This window comes from Nicrophorus vespilloides, unplaced genomic scaffold, assembly GCF_001412225.1.
Source record: "Nicrophorus vespilloides isolate i.1.1-1 unplaced genomic scaffold, Nicve_v1.0, whole genome shotgun sequence".
Lineage (NCBI taxonomy): Eukaryota > Metazoa > Arthropoda > Insecta > Coleoptera > Silphidae > Nicrophorus > Nicrophorus vespilloides.
Window position 1 is genome coordinate 33,393 of NW_017096431.1, and position 18,102 is coordinate 51,494.

The 18,102-nt window shown below is 28.2% G+C and overlaps 1 protein-coding gene across 2 annotated transcripts in view; it reads left to right on the top strand.

Annotated features, from left to right (window-relative positions):
• Window positions 1-465: 465 nt before the first annotated feature.
• The window catches only part of LOC108557006 (multidrug resistance-associated protein 4-like), a 55,917-nt gene continuing 38,280 nt past the window's right edge, over window positions 466-18,102 (top strand). For both annotated transcript variants that reach the window (XM_017913372.1, XM_017913373.1), the window contains exon 1: window positions 466-986. The gene's annotated coding sequence lies outside the window, so the exon portion shown is untranslated. The remainder of the gene's footprint in view (window positions 987-18,102) is intronic.

The window sequence follows — 18,102 nt, forward strand, 5'->3', positions numbered from 1 at the left end:
TTTCAAACACTATTTTCAATAATCCGCATTATGTCGATGAAATTAATAATAAAGTTTAATGTGATTTATGTATTAGATTTTAATTATAATTGATCATTCTAGCTTAGATTTTCTATTTTTAATCAATAATTATAATAGTTCTCTTTATTACAAGCATTGTTTTTTTAAATTTCATTTATAATGGATCAAATGATAATAATTCTCTGTAAATAAAAGTATCAATGATTTCATCAAATATGTGATCTCGTTTTGAATGGTTTGGTGATTGCATAAAACATAAATCGGTTCGCATGAATCGAAAGTTGATTTGGGTTGGAGGGAATTGGTGGGATGCTGATTTATTTTGTATATGTATCTATAGGAAATCGGAGGCGGCGCGTGCTTCTATTATACACACACACACATACATTTATAGTCCAGAAATAATTCCCAAGGCGACCGAGAGAATCCCATCATTTATTTTTCCTCGTTCCATTCAATACAGACGAATCTTAGAGAGAGACATAGTCGGAGATCGTCTGTCTGGTTATGGGATGAGACGATGCTGCCGCGACCAGAGCTATCGGAAGCAGAGCTAGGTTAGTAGTAGTAGATACCGATGAGCAGAGCGAACATAGACTCCTGAAGTCGAACTATACCAGGCTCAGTTCGCGACGAGTCGCGTTCCTACGAACATCGTATCCATCCAACACAACACAACCAACATTCAAGACGAAGAGCGCGCGCGCGCGCAAATTTCAAAAAGGCTCAACAACAAATTTTAAACAAAGTGACTTTAACGCATATAAATAAAAGCAACAATTGTACCGAACCAACAACAACAAAATAATACGCAAGTTTCGTGAACAGTTCTTACGTAACACAAGTGCTGCTGTTTCGTTAGTTTCTTTCTAATTTTTTGTTTTGTTTAAAATTTCGCATCGTCCGTTTCTGTTCCTTGCACATAGTTTATTGCCAAGTGTTTCACTCTTTATACAAGGATAAAGGTCAGTACACGATAATTATACAAATCACGTTATTCCGTTTATTTAGTTTTCTTTTTCATCTCCTTATTTGCTTTTTGCATCACAATTTTATGGCATTGAAAAATGCTCTCTAATCCGGCTCCTAGATGTTAACATTGAGGCAATAAATAAATGTTCGTTTCCATCGTAATTGCACAGCAAAAACGATTTATTATATGCTATTAATTTCATTGTTTCCTTGTTGCTGGTTAAAGTTTTCAATTTTTTTTTGTACAAATTGGACATAAGTAAAAATCATTAGTTAAAATAATTCAAAGTGTTTCCATTTATCATAATGGATTTAAATACATTTTTGCCTCGCTCAAATATGCAAAATTTTAAATTATCAGTGAAACCGTTATCAAAAGAATATATAAATATTTATCAACTGCTTTATAAGCGTCGGTTCTTTTTGATCTTTGCATTGAATAAGTTGATAATGTCAATACACTCTTCAGATAGTCACAATTGATAAAAAAAAAACAAAGTAAACAATAAATTCATGCAAATGTGTTAAAAGTTTTCCTGAATTTCTTTATTTTATAAATATTACTTCTGTTTCTATCAAATTTTATATCAAAATTATATAATAAAATAAATATAAATAAATATTTCAAACTTTCGTTTTATTTAATTTTTTTGTAATAGAAATTTATAGTTAAAGTATGTTACATAATTTCACGTTTTGAAGAGTTTTGCGAAATATGGTTGAAACATCTCGATATCCACTTGAGAATGGTCAAGGTTATTTGATTCTTGGAAGCGAATGGGTTTAAAGGTGCTTCCGAATTTAAAGAAAGCAAAAAATTATGGGTACATCATAAACATTTCGAAAAGGGTAAACATTTCTTTTTCTTATTTTCTTCAAGAATTTTTATTAACGTAACAGATTTTTTTATATTTATATTTAGAAATAGGTAAAAAGACAAATTGATACCTAAAGTTAACGAAAACAAAGCTTTAGTAAAATGTAAGTTTATTTTTAGAAATTTATAATAAAAAATATGACAACTTAAATCACTGAAGTTAAAGAAAATATTCGCTATTGTTTAGTTAAAGTTAGGCTTCGATCAGTCCGAATTGACAATTGAAAAGTTTAAATAAACGATATTTTAATTGAAAAAAAAAATACTACATACAATTTAGTTTTGTAAGTACTTGAGTTCCTCGGTTTCAATAGTCCGGGATAAGCAATAATCGCACTATGAAAATTTAAATAATACAAATGTGATTCAATATTTCATAGTATTATGCAATGTAATCATAATTGTTTGCTTCTCAACAAACCGCATTTTGTATTTTATTTTCATACTTCACATTCATTAAAAGCAAAAACTTCAAGTTAAAACAACTTGAGAAATGAAATTATAAATAATTAGAGAAAGTTATAGGTTTATATGTGTGGTTCAAAAACTCATTTGAAATAATAAAGAGGAAGAAATTGAAATTATTGCGTAACGTAAATATTGATTTCAAGTGATTTCAATAGGATAATTGGTTCAAATAAATTCAAGAATAATCACTTTCTGTAGGAAAATAAGCTTGTTAATAGTTCTATATATAAGATTTGTATTAAAATTTGGGTCAACTGTTTCTCAAAATAAAATATATAAGTATTCTTAGAAATAACAAGTAGATTAATATTAAATGACATATTTGAAGAAAATCGACAATTTGTATTTATTAACTGAGTTTTAATAAAATTTAATTTATAGATGAACTAGTTTTATTACATATTTAATGAAATGTAAATTATCACCTTATGAAAATTCAAAAGTATGAACCCTGCTTATTCATACTTTTGAATTTTCATAACTTTTGAGGGCTCTCGACTAACACTGCCTTGGGACCTCGATTAATACTACAGTTTGAGGGCCCTCAACTAACACTATTTGGGGGCCCTCGACTTTGACTAAATCACCTGAAAACACTCGAAACTGTAGTATAATGCAGGAAACCATTAATTGACAATAATTATGAATAATAAGGATTGTTTCAATAATTAAAAGGAAATTTTGTTGAAAAAATATACCATGAAGCAGTAATGTTCTTAGCATTCACATTCTATTTATATTTAACGTCATTCCTAGAATAGCTCATTTCTTTGAGCAATAAAAATCTTGCCTAGCTAATTATAATTATTACGGACCGAAAGTAAGATATTTAGGTATGAATTTAGATACGAGATTAACTCGGGAGTGATCAGAACATGAAAAACTGGAAATATAAAACTAATCAAAGAGATTTCACATCTAAAAAAAACTATCGAACTTAAATTAAAACGCAATTACAAGTATAAAAAATGAACGAATTCAATAGAAATTCTTATAAGAATTATGCTAGTTAATGCTCATATATAAAACCAAAACATAAAAAGATTTAATTTGTTTATGAAGAAAAGTTTGAGGTCTCTTAATTCCCAATTATATACAAATTATTGCTTATTTACTATTGTAAATAAATACTAGAAATTAAAAAAAATTGCAAAGATTTGTATTAAGAAGTCCATTGACCCAAGTTTTTGAGTCTGAGATTGTTTAACATTTCGTAGAACTCGACTAATTTCTTATGTAAACATGCAAATTAAACACTTCCAATACTTATTTTTATACACGATAATGAGAATTTAAAACATGTGCATAGCAATACCTCGCATTGTGCGGCTTTGATCAGTCCGGATTTTCTGTAATCCGTTTTGTAAATATAAATAAAATTTATGAGGAAAAAATTAAATAAATATTACACAAAATATTATTTTATAGATAAATTATTGCATTTTATCCTTGTACAGACATAGTGCGGCTAATATCCAGCATTGTTTGAAACCGGACTAATCGAGGTGTTTATAACAGCATAAAAATAAACTGAACTACAGTTCCAAATGTTCCGGATTTTTACTCGTATTGTGAAACACAGTCAAAAATACACATAATATTTATATACAAGTTTTAAAAATGATGTAGCAGACGCGAAATCTGGGACTTCTCATCGTTACTCGTTATGCGAAACGTCGCTACGAGGTGTTCGTTAAGCGAGATTCCACTGTATTTAGTTCTTTGATTAGTACGATTTTAAAGCGATTATCCGCACTATGCGAGGTATTGCTGTATATAATAAACAAACATTACATAAATAAATTATCTGAATGAAGTAATTTACTTGATTAAGAAAAATACAATTTTTGTTTATGTAATTACTGTTCGCGATTTCAAGGTTATATAAACATTTTTTTTATTTGCCATTATAAAGTTTAAATGATTTTAAAGATTCTTGTTGTTTTAGCCTTGAGATGGTTTTGAACCCGAATACACGTGTAAAACTCATTTTTACAAGTGCAACAGTTTCATCAATTAATGAAAATGTTTCTCATGTTCATAATATTTCAATGAAACTGTGATTTGTGTTATGTAAACATTTTTCAAATTTATGTTAGATTAATCTTAGCTTTTAAAAAAATAGCAAATGCATTTGAGTTTAAAATACTCTTAAGGTCACAGTGTCATAAGTCGTGGGACTACATCAATATTTAAATGTTTCTTAAATAAATCTGTTGATGATCTTTACGACAAAAAACATATTTTCCATCACTTCATCAAGCAAATTTCAAGTTTTTGTAATTCAAAATGACTTGCAAATAAGTTGACTACTCTGTATATATCATTGAATTTCATTATACATGAATTGCGCAATTGATTTAGGATAAATTCTTATACACATTCCGTTCATTCACCGTCACGATTTACAGAAAGTACGCATTTTTTTCCAATTATCTTTGTTTATTCGATTGCACATTCACAGGAAATATGTTAATCGACGATTTATATATTTCGCAGACTACTTTAAATAAAACCTCATGTTTTTATGTTTACAATAAAAGTAAATCACTTGCAAAATGTATGTTTCAAAATTTAATTTCACACTGATGTTAATGCATTAACCGTAGTTTATTATTTTAATATCTCGATTGAGGTTACTTGTAATTACAGTCTCATCAATTTTAATAGCAAACGAAAAACGTACGCACATAAATCAATAATTGAGATACGCGAACAAAGAAGAAAAACAGGGCAAAACAAGGCAAAAGAGAGAGAGTGAGGGAGAAGAAACTCGTCAGCAAAATTGCTTACGTCAATGGCAAATAAATAAATATTGAGAAGCGACCGCCAAGCCAAGTTCAAAATCATCGATTTTAATCGGCGAAAAACACATTCGTCGAGTATCCGAATAAATTCCATTTACGAAACGATCGGAATCATAATGGTACATTTTTTCATTATTATAATGTTTCGTCGGCGGCGTTTAATTCACCGCTCACGTAATTACAGGAAAAAAAAAGAAGAAGGATGAATCGAATCGTCCATTCATATACTACGCAAGGAACGAGACGAGAACCGGAGAAAGATCGTAATTGAATCCCTTCTACAGGAAACGCCGATTTTCCTCTCCATTCAATTTATCGATATTGGAATTACAAAAGCGCGCATACTTTTGCACTTCTTGCAGCGCCAACAGTTGCAGGATAAATATATTACGCATTTCTTAGTAGAATTTTATCGTCGGCTTTTCGTACTGCAATACCTGATTTTCTCCTTCGGGTTAACGATTACGCTGTAAATATCTTATAGAAATATGCTGACTAACCTCGGGTTAAATGCACAAACACACACATTATTTCGATATTTTATTTTATCAAATGTTGCATAGTATTATATTTTTATGAAAAACTTCTTATATATTTTATCCTAATTATTATTGTGTTTTTTTAGGAAAATTTCCTCTGGGAAAACGAAAATTAAACTTAAAAAAATAAATTATTGTTTTGAGTTATGTTTTTTTGTTTGTAAAATTAACTAATATTGTTCAACAAATTGTGATAATTTAAGTCATTTTTTATAGTCATAGATAAAATAATATAAATCTTATTCATTCATTTTCAATGAAACTATGTTGATTTAAATAATAATATGATATGAAAAACTGTGATGATTGAAGATATTTTCCTATGTACATTATGATTCTATATTATATAATAATACAGTCGAACCTCGCTTAACAAATACCTCGCATAACGAGCATTTCGCTTAACGAGCAAACGAAGTGTAAGAAAAATGACTCGTTTAACAAGCGACGTTTCACATAACGAGTGACGATGAGAAGATGAGAAGAAGAGTTTAAAACTTGTGTATTTTTGAATGTTTCACTATATGATTAAAAATCCGGAAATTTTATAATGGATTAAACTCGTTAAGCGAGGTTCCACTGCATTATATACAGTTAAATGTCGTATAATAGTATTCATAAATAAACTGCGATTATGTAAGATAATATCTTGTATATCTTATTACTGTTTATGTAATTATCACTATGCATAATATAACATACATGTATATATTTTTACAATAATATTCATAAAGGAACTGCCATAATTTAAGTTAATTTATTATTTATATTTTGCAATTACAGTAATGCCTCTAATAGTGCGGCTTCGATCAGCCCGGATACTCTACAGTCCGATTTGGAAATTTCAATACAAAGAAAATTTTAATGTAGCAAAATAAAAATAAGTTCTAAATCATTTTTTTTTATCCTTCTTAGAGTGATCTCTCTTTTTATGAGTTCAACAACCGCACTATGCGAGGTTTCTTTTTGTATTATTTTAAAATTTTCGATTTGTCCGGTTTCATACATTTCGGACATGTATTATTGAGTTGGGTAACAAATGTAATTATATTTTGTTTAAAATATTGTTTAAAAATGAATTTAAATGAATTTTCTAAAAAAAAATACATATATTTATTAATACTATGGATCAAGGTCGTCTGTCTGTAATTCAAAATGCAATAATGGAATTGATGAATATGCAATGCAATAAATATTGTTGTTAAAGAACAGTTAACATTAAATGCATGCATGCATACTACTTCCTGCGAGGGACCATCATTATATGTTCATTTTATTTAAATTTCAGTATTATAAAAAAATATGTTTAATTTATTGTCACTTTCAAAACAAGCTATTATAAATACATATTTTGATGTTTACTATGTTTGAAGTATATATAAAGAAAATTGAAATATACATTTTGACCATATTAACTAATATTATTCGAAATTGATGTAATTAATGACCAATAATATTTCATACTTATTTATCAGGTAATTTTTTTAGAAAGGTTTATATAGAATTTATTTATGTTTATTATTGTAATTTATTGTATTTCACTCATGTTGTCACTGTAAATTTGGTATAATACATACATAAATACAGAGATTTTTTTTCATTTACACAGAATTATTATATTATTTCTATTTTGAGTTATCTTATACTAGCTAGCATAATCGTTTTTCTTTTTATACAGTCATGTCCCTTTTTGTGCATTTTATTTTTGTACTGTTTTAAAGTCCTCAATTAGTCCGGTTTCAAACAGTGCTATAGACGACACCAATTCATGAGATAAATAATTGTAACTTATTTTTAAATTTTAAAAAAATAAATCAATGTGTGGGACATGTTAAAAGATAATAAATAACTTGAAACAGGCAATTAACATTTCATACAAATTTATCAAAGGTTACTTTTTTTTAAAGGTTTAAATAGATCGGATTGAAATATACGATGTGCAATTTTGGTATGAGCTTGTTTACATTTTTTCCCTGTATTTTGCATTTTCATACGTTGGCATTGTTCCAGATTTCCAAGCTTTGCTGCATATTACTCTATGAGTTATTCACGGTCACCATGTTTAAGGAACATCAAAAGCAAATAATTGTATACTTTTGCAGTGTGCAATAATATGCGGAAACTTTCCATAAAATTAATGCGAGTTACGAAAATCTATGCCAAGATATTTTGTAGGTACAAATTAATGTTAGAACTGGCAATTGTAGGCAATACTTCGCATAGTCCGGCTTCAATCAATCCGAATTCAATAGTCTTATTTGAAGAAAAAAGAACTAAATTTTAATTGAGCAATTATTTTTTTGTCTCTTTATACAGTTAACTTTCTTTTCGTGCTGATTTGTTTTTGTATGTATTTATTTCCTCGATTAGTCCGGGTTCAAACTGTCCGTTGTATTTGATTTTATCAAATATTTTGTAATGATTTTTATCAAGAAATTGTATTTCATTAAGTTAATTTTGTATTATTTGGTAATTAATATACGTAAACAATAATGATGATTGTAATTTAAGCAGTAGCACAATTACTACAAGTTTGTTTAAATATATATGAACTTTATACTTTAATAATGCACTCATCAACAACTATTAAATTATATTTGTATGATATAAACTAATTCTCTTCGCAATTATATAACAACGTCGCCTTTGTGTCTATTAGTGGTCGGATATTTGTGTAGCTAATCTTTTATTTACTACATATGGCTGTTTGTATTAGGCTATTTTTGTCCCTCTAAGTGCACAACTTATGTCGATGTTACGCAATCTGGATTACGTAACGTCAATAAATAAAGCTTAAGACTTTACCCAACTAAAGCAACATTATTTGTTACCGAATGAAAGTGGCATCACCAAAAAATCTACTGTTGTAACTAAAAGTGATCACAGTTAAAAATAAGTTTATTTCAGTAAAAATCTCTAATTTTTGTCATTGTTGTTATGAAGATCAAATTAAACTAAATTGTTTTAATATAGTTTTTTTATTGTTGAATTTGCTACTTTTTTCCTAAGTCTCTAATAAATGTAGTTTAGTTCATTTTAGACATCTATTTACTATTGGTTTAAATGCATGTTAACATTATTAACTCTTTGGATGTTTTGATAGCTAAAGTAGCGTTTCTACAGATAATTTAAATAAGCATAATAAAAAACTGGGCGGATATAACCGCCATGCGTCCGCAAATACTTAAATCTTACATATGTAAAAGTTTTTTTCTTACGCCAATAGATTTTGTTGAATTTAATTGTATTATTAAATTATGGACAATTATTGAAATTAGTATTAGTTTTTTTTTATAATTAAATGTTGGTAAGTTTAAAATAAGACAAGATGATTATGCAATACAATATTCACCTCAAAATGATTATACAATTTTAGTTACATTTATATTTTATGTTGGTATAGATTTTTAACGGCATTAAAATAAATTTTAACTTTATTACATTTTTTTTTATAAATCTAATGCTTCAAACGTGGGCAAAAGTTAAATTAATTATGGATAATTATTGAAATATTAGTATTAGTTTTTGTGACAGTTACATGTTTGTAATTATAATATGTATGACAAATAAAGTAAAATGATTATGCAATACAATATACACCTTAAATAAACATTAACACATGCTAAGTCGATTAGGGGAAGGCGGATAACTTCCAGTAAGGAAGAAGAAAAAACAATACAATTTTAATATAATTTGGTTATTTACATGTTGTATGTTGGTATACAAAATATATTTTCTGTTGGTATAAAAATACATTTTAAATTTCCAGACGGAAGAAAAAGTATTTCTAAGAAAACGATGAAAATGTATTTTGCCTCTTTCACTATTGGTGTAAAAATAGTTGTGTTTCCATTAAAATGAAGTTTAACATTACTATTTAATACATTTATTAGTCATACAACATGGCCAAACGGCTATCGGCTATAACATTATTAAATTTTATAAATCTAACTGTAAAAAATCATCTTCTTAAAATGATTTTTTTTTTAATTTAAATGTTATTTTAAATGGAAATATCTATTAAATTTTTATAGTTCAATGTTGTTAACTCTATAATATGTGTGTTTACACGAAAATTAGATGCGGTCAAAATAGTCAATTGAGAATTTTAAGTGACACGTCCAAACAAATTGTTTTGTTCATTCGTATAATTGGACTCAATTCGATAAGATTAATCGACTCACCATGGATCCGTGTGCGACCATATTAACCATGACGGTTCACTTTAGCAAAACCATTTTTTCGATCCACTATCTCACTATTGCTTGTGTACACTTGAGCAGAAAAAAAATCAGAAGTTTAACATGCACAAATCTTACGTAAAATATGCAAACACCGAAAATACAAACATTCTCGACGACACGTTTCAAAACATGTTACGTAACTATGACAATATGAGGCAAGGATAGGCAACGTCGTAAAACAATATCGAAGAGATGCAATTTCGTATGGAAAATTATTTCTCTTTTTTTTTCTAAGAAGATGAATAATAATCCGTGACAATGAGAATAAAATCGAAGAGATGAAATTTGGCATGGAAAATTACTTAATTCTTTGTTAAGATGATTCATCCTAGGAAAAGAATCTGTGACCTAGTAAACAGAATTCCGAAAGTAATCGGTATTTCCAAAGTGGACTTTAATAGAACCGTTCGAAGATAGTAAATTTATTTATTTGTGGACAGTTCGAAGCGTTTTGAACTACTTATTAGTTCGATGGAATTGCATGCATATTAATTGGAACAAGATCGTAACTTTTGAGCAGGAATATTTTAATGCGCGATTAAACTTATCGGAATCGTAATGTAAGACAACAGAAGAAAGAAGTTCTCATACCAGATTCGCTAATATTGTATGCACGATAATATTCAATAAAAGCCGATAACCCATGAGCTCCGTACGATAGTCGCTATCTCAATTAATAATACTAGCTGGCTGCATGGGCTCCACTAGACTCTCGACAATTAATTAAAACTAATGGTATTTGGTTACCGAATCGGATAACAACCCATGGATATTGTACACTAATCACCGACTTTACCGTATATAATTGCGCACCTGTTCCGACCTTGCTTTGGATACGATTACTTGGAAAATTGCAAACAAGTTTTTTAATTGTTACATAAAAAAAAATCGCGTAGGTATTATACAACTTTTTGTACTTTTATCTAAACAATTAAATATCATTAACTTTGATATTTATATATGTTTTTTTGGTGAGTAAAGTTTTATAATACTACAAAATATCTGTCAGGTATACCAACTATTACAGTTATGTAATATTTTATTAAGAAGTTGGTAGTTGGATGACAGTTAATCTGAAGTAGCTGTCATCCATACCAACTGTAATATCTTTATGTCATTGCTCTTAGGGGAATTATTTTTTCACGTGATATTCATGACTCAATTTCCGATACAGCTTTACGATTTAAGATAATCCAATGATACAAGCTCAATAGTAAAGCTGCACCAATCAATAATGTTAGTTGGATTAACCTGAAATAAAGGTTGGTAGGATACTAAAGACACGTAATCTGAACAAGCTGTCAACCATACCAACTAAAATATCTTTATATCACTGGTGGTAGAGGAATAATTTCTACACATGTTATTAATAACTCAATTCGCGTTACATCAAAGATAATTCAATGATTCAAGCTCGATATTAGAGATGTACCACTCAATAACATTGGTTGGATTAACTTAAAATAGAATGAATTAGGTAATTTACACTTACTATTCAATAGCGCCATCTATTATCAGTGATAGTTACAATATATGGCTACAAATTTATATTATGTTTTTATTACAGTGGAACTCCAATATTCGTTATTAATCCGTTTTTGAAAGGAGGACGAATATCAAACGATTTTTTCCCATACGAATTAATACACACACCGCTCTCCGGCCTACAAACGATCAGATAACTCTCGGTGGTGACGAATATAAAAAAAGACGAATAATGGCGTGAACGAATATTAGAGTTCTACTGTATATATGTCAGGTGTACCAATTGTTACAGCTATGTCATATTTTAAAGAGCAGTAGGTAGGATCCCAATGACAGTTAATCTGAAGTAGCTGTCATCTATACCAACTGTAATATATTTATATCACTGCTGTTAGGGGAATTATTTTTTCACGTGATATTCATGACTCCATTTCCGATACAGCTTTACGATTTAAGATAATCCAATGATTCAAGCTCAATAGTAAATCTGCACCAATCAATAATGTTAGTTGGATTAACCTGAAATAAAGGTTGGTAGGATACTAAAGACAGGTAATCTGAACAAGCTGTCAACCATACCAACTAAAATATCTTTATATCACTGCTGGTAGAGGAATAATTTATACACAATAACTCAATTCGCTTTACATCAAAGATAATTCAATGATTCAAGCTCGATATTAGAGATGTACCACTCAATAACATTAGTTGGATTAACTTAAAATAGAATGAATTAGGTAATTTACACTTACTATTCAATAGCGCCATCTATGATCGAAGGTAGTTACAATATATGGCTACAAATTTATATTTTGTTTGATTAAAGACATACACTAGAACTCCAATATTTGTCATAAATCCGTTTTTAAGAAGAAGACGAATATTAAAAAGGACGAATATCAAACGAATTTTCTTATATGAATTAATCGGGTCTACAAACAATCAGATATTTGAGTTCCACTATATATATGTCAGGTGTACCAACTGTTACAGCTATGTACTATTTGAAAGAGCAGTAGGTAGGATCCCGATGACAGTTAATCTAAAGTAGCTGTCATACATACGAACTAAATTAGGAGAATTATTTTTTAAATGATGTTCATGACTCAATGATTCAAGCTCGATATCAAAGCTACACCAATCAATAACATTAGTTGGATTAACCTGAAATAAAACGAATCGAATTAGGTAATTTACATGCTATTCAATAGCGCCATCTATTATCGCAGGTAGTTAAAATTTATAGCTAATTTCGCATGCCGTTTTCTTATCCTCCTCGCGCATCGAAAGCCTTAATTACGACTCGTTTTTGTTCATCCATTCGCAGTTTACAACTCAGAATTCGAATAAACGTTTTGATTTACGGCCACGTCGCATTTCGATAATATTTCCATTTCTAAACATGGTTAATATCCTCAGAATCCTCCTTAAAAACTGGTTGCTAATTGTTAAATCAACACGATCCAGCAATAAATTAATGAAAATAATTACGAGCATTAAAACGCGTAGTAAAAGTTATTGAATTAAAATAAATCAGTTTTTTTGTTGTTGTTAGCAGTTTTCTTGTGAATTGCAGATTTTTTATACTGGAAGAAACTGGTAGGCCGGTTTAATAATATACGAGCTGATGTCGCGGAATAACAAATCAACAATGATACTGCAAGATAAACGTCCTATTTGTGTTTGTTCTCCTTTTCCGACGCACAATAAAAGTCATCATCATGATAATTAATCATCGCTGAGATGTGTTAGTTAGCTTTTAAATAGAATTACGCAACGTTTCAACATGACTGCTTTCAAATCTTTATATACATTTGCAAAGAAATTCTTCATACAACAGATTAAAGCAATTTCACTTATGTTTCATTATTGACTTAAATCTAATAAATTCAATAGAATATTAAATATAACTATTTTCGGACCATTTTTAGAAAATAATCCATTTTTTTCAAAGTTAATTATATTACTATTAGACTTATAAAATTTATGAAAATAAAATTAATTAATTTGATTACAAAAAAATGCGTACATTTTATACAATTAATGTACGTCAATTTAGTGTTATTTTTTTTAGAAATATGCGACTTCTGTAAAATTTATGGATAATTTCAATATTGACATTAAACTTGTTAAATGGTATAACTTTTTTCAATGTATTTACACTTTTTAAATAATAGCACTGACTTTGTTCATAATAGTCTACATAATTTTCTGAATTTTATCATTAGTATAAATATTTTGTTTATAAATGTAGCATTCATTTAAATATATTAGTATAGACATACCTCGCATATTGCGGGTAATTCCAATATCGCCTTCCACTTTGCAACTCTACGATTTCCAAACTTTTGCTCTCTTTTCTCTTATTTCCGTTTGTATTTTTATTTTGTATGCGTTCGGAGACATATTCGAACTTCTGAAAATCGGACTAATCGAGGACTTTATAACCGCACAAAAAGAGATTGACTTTATAGAAGAAAAATCGACAATTTATGAGTAAAAAATGTATTAGAATTTATATTTTGCTAATTTAAAATTTTGTTTAAAACCGTACTATAGTGAAACCGGATAGATCGAAGCTGCACTTTGTTCTATATACATAATTTATTTATTTTCTAATACTTATACCAATATTAAATCATAAAGTACTAAGATTTAATATTGATATAACTTCTACATATATTCAATTAAAAATAGATCCAAGTACGTAATTACCGGGATTTGCGTCCATAAATCTTGATGAATAAAATCCTGGAAAATTGCTCATTTTTGTTATTCATAATTTATTGTTTTCAAAATGTTGAAATTCTTGAGTAAAATGTAAACAGATTTTCCTGATTTCTATACAATTTATCATTTCTTTTAACGGAAATGGTTTTTATAGTAATATGGAGGAAAATATTCTACAAATCTTAGAAAAAATGTTGTTTCAATTATTGAGAAATACAAGATTTTTGAAGAAAGAAAAAAATGGTATTGATTAAAGAAAGAAAAGTCAAATCAAAATGTTTAGGAAAACTTTTTGTTTTAAATATGCAGTAAATCTATAATCAAATTAAATAGAGAATAATGCTACGTCGATCAGTGTGGAAACAAAATTTGAGCAAAATTGAAAAAAGTCTTAAAAATTAGTTTATTTTTGTATGGTATTTAGTTCTTCGTTTAGTCTGATTATCCGCACTTTGCGAGGTATATGCTGTATTTATTTCTAAAAAAAATTGTAATGATTTCAATACTAACAAATCTGTTACTTTCTTTCTTAAGTTACTTGAAATTATTGAATTTTGTAAATTTATTTATACATAATAATTCTACAGAAGTTGTTTGATCATTTTAATTTTAAAGTAGAGTAAAAAATTACTATTACAAAAATTACCATGTTTTATTTGATTAACTAAGCTTTACTAATAGAAACGTGTTATTCAATGCTATTAAATTTTATAATTTCTCTTTTGGATTATCAGATTAAGGTTAACAATATTAACTTTTATTTAAAAGGCAAGGATAATTTGCAATAATTCTCTTATTATTTGATTATTAATACTATTTGTTGTATTTCCTTTTATTATGTAACTCATAAAATATTCACGACTGTGTTTATTTGAGCGTAAAGTGTTGCAATAAGAAATCCTACTAGAATGAACGAAATAGTGAATTAAACAAGCATGATGAAATTGCATGCGTGTAACGCAGTTCACTATTGTTTAAATAAATGATATTAGCATTTTATGCAGAGTAAATACAGACGGCGATGTACATGCACGCGTGACGTAACTATGCGATGATAATTAATTCTTGGATTTGCGGAGACGTTAATTAGAAACGCAAATAAACGGTATGGAAACCCAATATGTAAACAATAGCGACGTGCGGTACTTTTTACTCTAACGTACGCACGTCATAACTGATTCATTTAGAAAATAATAGAACTATTAATGTATAGAGAAAAGAACCTAGACCAACAGAAAAACACCGGTATTTACTTAACAATGGTTTAGCAGATGTAAGAAGTGGTGTTGCGTCATGCGGATTTGATAAACACCCGATTGCTTTGAGTAAATAATGTAAACGAAACGTTAAACGTTTAATCTTACTGATGCGAAACAGGATCAATGTCATTCAAGTGAATTATTCCAGTAGTTGGGTCGTAAATGTATTTAATGAATTCTTTAGATTTACGGTGTTATTATTTGTTGTTAGTTTTCAAAATATTTAATAAGTCGGCGGATAAACTTTCGACTAAATTAGGACAATAAAAATTAATACATAAAGATACAAAAATATTTACTCATTATATTTTAAATGCATTATTTTTTTATAAATAAAAGAGAGAGAATAATAAAAGGAAAGATGTTCATTTTTTGTCTCTACTTGTTAGATGATTTTCAATTACAATTGACGATTTCCCAAAATGTGTATATGTATACATATATACATGTGTGTATGTGTACATATAAACATATGTAAATTTAAGTTTTGCATGTATTATTAAGTTAACAAAAGTCACATTCTAATATCATGAAAAACATTGTTTAACTTTTGTTATACAGTGGAACCTCCCTTAACGAGTTTAATCCGTTCCAAAATTTCCGGATTTTTACTCGTTTAGTGAAACATATTCAAAACTACACATAATATGATGTGGCAGGCGCGCAGAAGAAAGGTCCCTTCTCATCATCACTCGTTATGCGAAACGTCGCTCGTTAAGCGAGTCATTTTTCTTATAATTCATTTTGCTCGTTAAACGAAATGCTCGTTAAGCGAGGTTCCACTGTATACAAAATAATGTAAATTTCTAACTTTTTCTAACTTGATTCTATAATGTCTACTGCTTCTTATCCTTAACTTTATTTTATGAAATTTTTAGTTATTACCTGAATTGTATGTTTGTTATTAATATTAAAACAAATAATTCTAAAAATTTTCAATGATAAGACATTATTTTTTATATTGATTTAAAGTTATTAAATAGTTCTTTAATTTTTCCTGAAATAATATTTCTTAATATTCAGAAAATATTTCACGTCAAACATATCTTTTTTTCCTATCGATTCTTTAGTTCTAATTTTACTTCAGCAATGAATAGTTTCTCCTATATCTTGTTTTAATTAAGTTTTCTTAATATTTAGAAAATCTTTAATTTTAAACCGTTTATTTCCATCAGTTCTTTACTTAATTTCAAAACATAGAGACAATTTTATTTATTACTGAATGAAGTTTTAACGATATTCAACTTGAACTTTTTTTAATGGAAAAGTGCACTGTTTACACTTCTTCAGTTTTAACTTAATTTTAGAAATGAATTGCTATTCCAATATTCTTGAATTGAGTTTTATTAACTTTAGAAAATCTTTAACTTCAAACCTCTTCCAAACAATCAATTATTTCCTATCACTTCTTAGTTTTAAATTTCTTTTAAAAATTACTATTTTTTTTTTCATTTTTACTTAATGACATTATATGTCTAATTCTTCTTTGGTTTTATCTTAATTTTAGTAATTAATAGATTTTTTTTCTTTTTCTTGAATTAAGTTTTATTAATAATAAAACAACAATATTTTTATAAAAATTTAAGAAACTTTAACATCAAATCTTTTCAAAAGAAGACATTTCTTCATATCACTTCTTTAGTTTTTCCTTATCTTATGTATTCAACGAAGTTTTACAAATGTATTTAAGGAAATGTCAACTGTCTAACACTTCTTTAGTTTAAACCTAATTTCATACATGAAGTTTTATTAATATTCAGAAAGTCTTCTAAATCGATTTTTTGTTGTTGAAGGAAACGTTTAATTTTAACGCATCTTTAGTTTGAACTTGATTTCAGAAATTAATAATTCTTCCTAATTTTCTGAATGAAGTTTTACTAATATTTAGAAAATCTTTTACTTTGAAACTTTTTAAATTAAACATATAATTCCTTAAAATTATTTTAGAAACGAATATTGGTATATAGGTTTTTAATATAAGCATTAAGTAAATAAACAATTATATTTGTAATAATTTAAATTAGATCAAACTTTCCAAGACTTTGTTTAAAGTTGACAAATCTTGAACACCTCACAACAGTAAATGTTTTTTCGACTACTACATATGTTGCAGATGAATTCCAATAGAAACATTGGGAACATTAAAACATGACGAAAAACTAAATCGAAAACATTGATCACGTCGTCTTCAGCAGACGTAATGTCTCTTCGTAAACGAAAATATGTTAAGTTTGGGAGGAGGTTTTGTTCGGTTTCGTCGCATTCCGCGATAAATTAAACTCTCGGCTTCATTCTCGGCTTCTGGTCACAAAGATGTCATCGGTTTGTCCTCTCGGTAGCTTTTGTCGTCCTTCTTCTTATCCTCCTTTTGGCAGCGGCGTAATTATACTGGAGCCTCGCCACTGCCGCCAACCAAACACGTGTTCAATTTTGAACGCGCATTTTTATTTCAACCCAACTCTATTTAAAGTCAAAATATTTTGAAACCGAAACCGATCCGTGGATGGAAATGATGAATGTCTCTAGCATTTCCTTTTTCCACCCAACTTACTTCGTGCTTACAATATCACCAATATTTCTGTTCACCAGTATATAAAGATGAATATAGTTTTTCAATCCATTTGGTTTCAAATACGTAATTCTATTTATATGTAACGAGTACCTCAAGTATCTATTCTCAGTCTTATTTTTTTAGTTTAA